We start from the raw sequence: 6,772 nt of genomic DNA, 5'->3' as shown, positions 1-6,772 counted from the left end.
GGGATGGCGCGAAATGTTCCAAAAACAAAATATTAAGTGGACACATTTTACATTTTGGTATTTCTAAAATTATATTGGCTGAATGCAGGAATGAAAACAAATATTGTGGCGTTTGAGGCACATCATTCATTGCACACTGGTTATCATGCGTTGTATTATCACATTTAATTGCATAGTTCATGTTCTGTGATAATAATATCTGATAATGATGTCTAATTTCTCAGATTATGTGCATGTCCAAAGATTATGAACTCATGCAAAATTATTTCATTCAAAATAAAAAATATAAAAAGTTGCATGGATTTGGAAAAGAAATGCCTGCTCCTCAAAATGTCCTTATTTCAACTTTCATTACGGCTTCATGTAATTTCACCAATATTCATTCTTCCGCCCTAGTTGATATGCCTAAATTATGGAATATTGTTGATGATGAGTTGATAGGCTACTAGCATTGATGGCACTACTAGCACTGCTATTAAGAGGGATAGCTAACTAGCTGACCTTTGAGTGAATATTCAAGCTTGTTTATTTGTCATGTACACATTATATGAGAATAAGAGCACCTCCTCCCAGCTGCCCACTGCACTGAGGCTAGGAAACACTGTCACCACTGATAAATCCATAATAATTGAGAATTTCAATAAGCATTTTTCTACGGCTGGCCTTGCTTTCCACCTGGCTACCGCTAACCCGGTCAACAGCCCCGCATCCCCCACAGCAACTTTCCCAAGCCTCCCCATTTCTCTTTCACCCAAATCCAGATAGCTGATGTTCTGATAGAGCTGCAATATCTGGACCCCTACAAATCAGCCGGGATAGACAATCTGGACCCTCTCTTTCTAAAATGATCTGCCTAAATTGTTGCAACCCCTATTACTAGCCTGAGATCCCCAAAGATTGGAAAACTGCCACGGTCATCCCCCTCTTCAAAGGGGGAGACACCCAAATTGCTACAGACCTATATCTATCTCCACATTCTTATTGGCAGACTCAACAGCTTTGGTTTCTCAAATGACTGCCTCGCCTGGTTCACCAACTACTTCTCAGACAGAGTTCAGTGTGTCAAATCGGAGGGCCTGTTATCCGGACCTCTGGCAGTCTCTATGGGGGTGCCACAGGGTTCAATTCTCGGGCCGACTCTCTTCTCTGTAGACATCAATGATGTCGCTCTTGCTGCTGGTGATTCTCTGATCCACCTCTAAGCAGACGACACCATTTTGTAAACTTCTGGTCCTTCTTTGGACACTGTGTTAACTAACCTCCAGACGAGCTTCAATGCCATACAACTCTTCTTCTGTGGCCTCCAACTGCTCTTAAATGCAAGTAAAACTAAATGCATGCTCTTCAACCGATCGCTGCCCACACTTGCCCGCCCGTCCAGCATCACTACTCTGGACGGTTCTGACTTAGAATATGTGGACAACTACAAATACCTAGGTGTCTGGTTAGACTGTAAACTCTCCTTCCAGACTCACATTAAGCATCTCCAATCCAAAATTAAATCTAGAATCGGCTTCCTATTTCGCAACAAAGCATCCTTCACTCATGCTGCCAAACATACCCTCGTAAAGCTGACTATCATACCGATCCTTGACTTCGGCGATGTCATTTACAAAATAGCCTCCAACACTCTACTCAGCAAATTGGATGCAGTCTATCACAGTGCCATCCGTTTTGTCACCAAAGCCCCATATACTACCCACCACTGCGACCTGTATGCTCTCGTTGGCTGGCCCTCGCTTCATATTCGTTGCCAAACCCTCTGGCTCCAAGTCATCTATAAGTCTTTGCTAGGTAAAGCCCCGCCTTATCTCAGCTCACTGGTCACCATAGAAGCACCCACCCGCAGCACGCGCTCCAGCAGGTATATCTCACTGGTCATCCCCAAAGCCAATTCCTCCTTTTGTCGCCTTTCCTTCCAGTTCTCTGCTGCCAATGACTGGAACGAACTGCAAAAATCACTGAAGCTGGAGAGTCATATCTCCCTCACTATCTTTAAGCACCAGCTGTCAGAGCAGCTCACAGATCACTGCATCTGTACATAGCCCATCTGTAATTAGCCCATCCAACTACCTCATCCCCCATACTGTTATTTATTTTACTCCTTTGCACCCCAGTATCTCTACTTGCACACTCATCTTCTGCACATCTATCACTCCAGTGTTTAATTGCTATATTGTAATTATTTCGCCACTATGGCGTATTTATTGCCTTACCTCCCTTATCCTACCTCATTTGCACACACTGTATATATATTTTTTTTTCTACTGTATTATTGACTGTATGTTTGTTTATTCCATGTGTAACTCTGTGTTGTTGTTTGTGTCACACTGCTTTGCTTTATCTTGTCCAGGTCGCAGTTGTAAATGAGAACTTGTTCTCAACTAGCCTACCTGGTTAAATAAAGGTGAAATAAAAAAATACAAAATAAAAATATATATACATGGATGCAGAGTGCAATAAACTGCTTAGCATTCTTTCAGGTTCACCTCTGGACAATGCAGCAACAATAGAAAAGTAACCAATTGAAAACAAAGAGTAGGAAAACTACAAACTTTATGAAGTAAAAATAGAATGGTAATTTAGCTAAAATATAATACAAGAAGGCACTCAAACGAATTGACGTTGGATATTTACACATGCATGTGCAGGACCGGGAAATGATATTGATGGTACCAGCCAGCAGTAGGAACCTAATCCTGATCATAGTAGTAGGCTACTGTATATAGACATATCTAGGATATAGATACCATGAATGGTGTTAGTAAGGTCACTTCAGAGCAATGCAAACAGATAGAAAATAACTCAATTTGAGTTGTACGGTGCACACAAGCACCTAATTCGATCATAATCATATCTAAATGACAAATACATGCTTAACCATTCTGAATGAGACAGCAGTACTAACTGATTAAATCGCAGCTTGTAAAGATCTTATAAGAACATAATAAGTACTAAACTCTTATAGTTTTAAGTCTTATAAGTCTTGGCCAAGTTTGTGTGAATGGATTTCAGAAAGTGTTATGATTAAGGCATTAATAATACAAGTCGATCTATCATCATATTATTATTGTTTTACACAGTGTACAGTAGCTTACAGGGATGGGACTGCATAGTTGAAGTCGGAAGTTTACATACACCTTAGCCAAATACATTTAAACTCAGTTTTTCACAATTCCTGACATTTAATCCTAGAAAAAATGTCCTGTCTTTGGTCAGTTAGGATCACCACTTTATTTTAAGAATGTGAAATGTCAGAATAATAGTAGAGAGAATGATTTATTTCAGCTTTTATTTCTTTCATCACATTCCCAGTGGGTAAAAAGTTCACATACACTCAATTAGTATTTGGTAGCATTGCCTTTAAATTGTTTAACTTGGGTCAAACGTTTTGGGAAGCCTTCCACAAGCTTCCCACAATAAGTTGGGTGAATTTTGGCACATTCCTCCCGACAGAGCTGGTGTAACTGAGTCAGGTTCGTAGGCCTCCTTGCTCGCACATGCTTTTTCAGTTCTGCCCACACATTTTCTATAGGATTGAGGTCAGGGCTTTGTGATGGTCACTCCAATAACTTGACTTTGTTGTTCTTAAGCCATTTTGGCACAACTTTGGAAGTATGCTTGGGGTCATTGTCCATTTGGAAGACCTATTTACGACCAAGCTTTAATTTCCTGACTGATGTCTTGAGATGTTGCTTCAATATATCCACATCATTTTCCACCCTCATGATGCCATCTATTTTGTGAAGTGCACCAGTCCCTCCTGCAGCAAAGCACCTCCACAACATGATTATGCCACCCCCGTGCTTCACGGTTGGGATGGTGTTCTTCGTCTTGCAAGCGGCCCCCTTTTTCCTCCAAACATAACAATGGTCATCATGGCCAAACATTTAAATTTTTGTTTCATCAGACCATAGGACATTTCTCCAAAAAGTACAACCTTTGTCCCCATGTGCAGTTGCAAACTGTAGTCTGGCTTTTCTATGGCGGTTTGGGAGCAGTGGCTCCTTCCTTGCTGAGCGGCCTTTCAGGTTATGTCGATATAGAACTCGTTTTACTGTGGATATAGATACTTTTGTGCCTGTTTCCTTCAGCATCTTCACAAGGTCCTTTGCTGTTGTACTGGGATTGATTTGCACTTTTCGGACCACAGTACGTTCATCTCTAGGAGACAGAACGCGTCTCCTTCCTGAGTGCTATGACGGCTGCGTGGTTCCATGGTGTTTAAACTTGCATACTATTGTTTGTACAGATGAACGTGGTACCTTCAGGTGTTTGGAAATTGCTCCCAAGGATGAACCAGACTTGTGGAGGTCTACAATTTTCTTTCTGAGGTCTTGGCTGATTTCTTTTGATTTTCCCATGATGTCAAGCAAAGAGGCACTGAGTTTGAAGGTAGGCATTGAAATTCATCCACAGGTACACCTTCAATTGACTCAAATTATGTACATTAGCTTATCAGAAGCTCCTCAAGCCATGACATCATTTTCTGGAATTTTCCAAGCTGTTTAAAGGCACAGTCAACTTGGTGTATGTAAACTTCTGACCCACTGGAATTGTGATACAGTGAATTATAAGTGAAATAATCTGTCTGTAAACAATTGTTGGAAAAATTACTTGTGTCATGCACAAAGTAGATGTCGAATCCGACTTGCCAAAACTATAGTTTGTTAACAAAACATTTGTGGAGTGGTTGAAAAACAAGTTTTAATGACTCCAACCTAAGTGTATGTAAACTTCTGACTTCAACTGTGTCTACTTTTTGAAACCAGTCCTGCCGTTCGTTACACAAGGACAGATACAGGGAATGTGTCCTAGTCGATGAGAATACATTTTTGCTGAGGCATCTGTGTTATTTGCAGAAGAGAGGCGGTGATGGGAATTTCAAACAGAGTAGTTGCCAGGTAAAAACATTGCTTAAATAAAATGCCTTGCAATATTGTGACTCTGGCTGATTGCTGAACTTTGAAAATATCCCATTGCTAGGAACTGATTTAGGTTATCAGGCTAGTCTACTCTTCACACTAGAGTTTGCTCACCATTAGTGAGCTACCACTGTCTCTGCAAAGAGGTACCTGGAACCAAAATAGGTTCTTCAAAGGGTTCTCCTATGGGGACAGCCGAAGAACCGTGTAAGGTTCTAGATAGCACGCTTTTTTTTCTAAGAGTGTGTGTTTGCTCTTATGATTACAGGTCTAAAGGAGTTGACTATGCAAGTCTAACTAGTTATAACCAGAGTCTTTTATTTAGAATCTAAGTTAAGCATAGATAGACATCCATACTAGTATAGCATGTGCTCCTTTTTTGCCAATATACACCATTGCTTTCTAAGTCTGAGACTTGTTGAACGCACAATTGTCTATAATGCAATAATGCGACACCCGTTTTCTGTCACACACATCACATTACTGTAAAATTATTAAGAACTGGCACTCTGGCAGCCCCCATTTGCTAATCACACACACACACACACAGTGCGGGAGCGAGTCATTACAGAGGAACGGTAATCACATCGCCTGACTCACAGCAGGTCACCTGTTTGACTGACGGTGGGGCAGTCACATGGTCCGTGTGCGTCGGTCAGTGTGGCGGTGTGACTTTCCATCAGATAACACTCTCTGATTGGTGTCACTTCCAGTTTTGGGACAACACAACTGACATTTGCACTGTGACTGCCCAAACATTGTATATTTGTTCTGTTTTAATTTTCTTTATTTGGGCCAGTTTTGTTTTTTAATCTTTGATTGGGACAGTTCTGTTGGTTCTTACAGGCACTACTGTGTATTATCTGTCTGTCTGTCCCGGGATACAGGTATGTAGGTCTACATAAACCCACACACTCTTAGAAAGAAAAGGTGCTATTTAGAACATAAAGGTGTTCTTTGGCTGTCCCGATAGAAGAACCCTTTGAAGAACCCTTTTTGGTTCCAAGTAGAACCCTTTTGGTTCCAGGTAGAACCTTTTGGGGTTCCGTGTAGAACCCTTTCCACAGAGGGTTCTCCTATTGTGACCCCTTTGCAACCCTTTTTTAAGAGTGCATGTTATGTGGTCTGGAGGTCCTAGGCCACTGTCTCCTGGTATAGAATTTCTTCCTCATTTAGTGTGGGCCATACACATGACTCACTGGCCTGGGGCCCTGGCTTTGGAGGATGGTGTCAGGTTCAGCTCCTCTTTCTCAATCTGTGCCTTAGATTAGAGTATGATAGAGGGGAGGGGTGAAGGGGATGATGTGAGGAAGGGAAAGTGGGGTGAGATGCGAGCTTGTTCACAAAGGGTGTGGGTGAATTGGATTGATAGATCTAGTCCAGACATTTTTCCATTGCCTTTTTGGCAGGTCCTGCCTTGCCTCTCATAACCCCTACCAAGACACACCTCCCAATTCACACCTGCTAGCTGTCCCCAATTTCCCCAGCCACCCCTACTTCGCCGACCCAAGTGGTACATTCCAAATTTAGGGCCCACTGGTTGCCTTGGGAAGGATTCATATTTTTGTGTGAAATAGGGAAGTGTTTGTGGTGGATGGGGTGAGTTAGCTGTGGTGTACTGGTGGGGAGCGTCACCCTTTTGGCATGTGTTCTAAAATAGCGGAAAGACAGAATGACTGCCAGGGCAGTGCAGACAAGCCCATCTGGCTGTCCAGAAGAAGTGTTGAGTCATAGGTCCAGATTGGTGGTGGTGGACATTGGCTTTCTCCCAAGGTCCAGGCATCCAGCCTTTGCACACCCTCCCCTGCAGAGGAATGGGCTACATATCTAAGCATATCATAAATGTC

The sequence above is a fragment of the Salvelinus alpinus genome, chromosome 11, assembly GCF_045679555.1.
Source record: "Salvelinus alpinus chromosome 11, SLU_Salpinus.1, whole genome shotgun sequence".
NCBI classification, from domain to species: domain Eukaryota; kingdom Metazoa; phylum Chordata; class Actinopteri; order Salmoniformes; family Salmonidae; genus Salvelinus; species Salvelinus alpinus.
The sequence above is the reverse complement of the archived record's forward strand: the minus strand, read 5'-3'. Positions refer to the sequence as shown.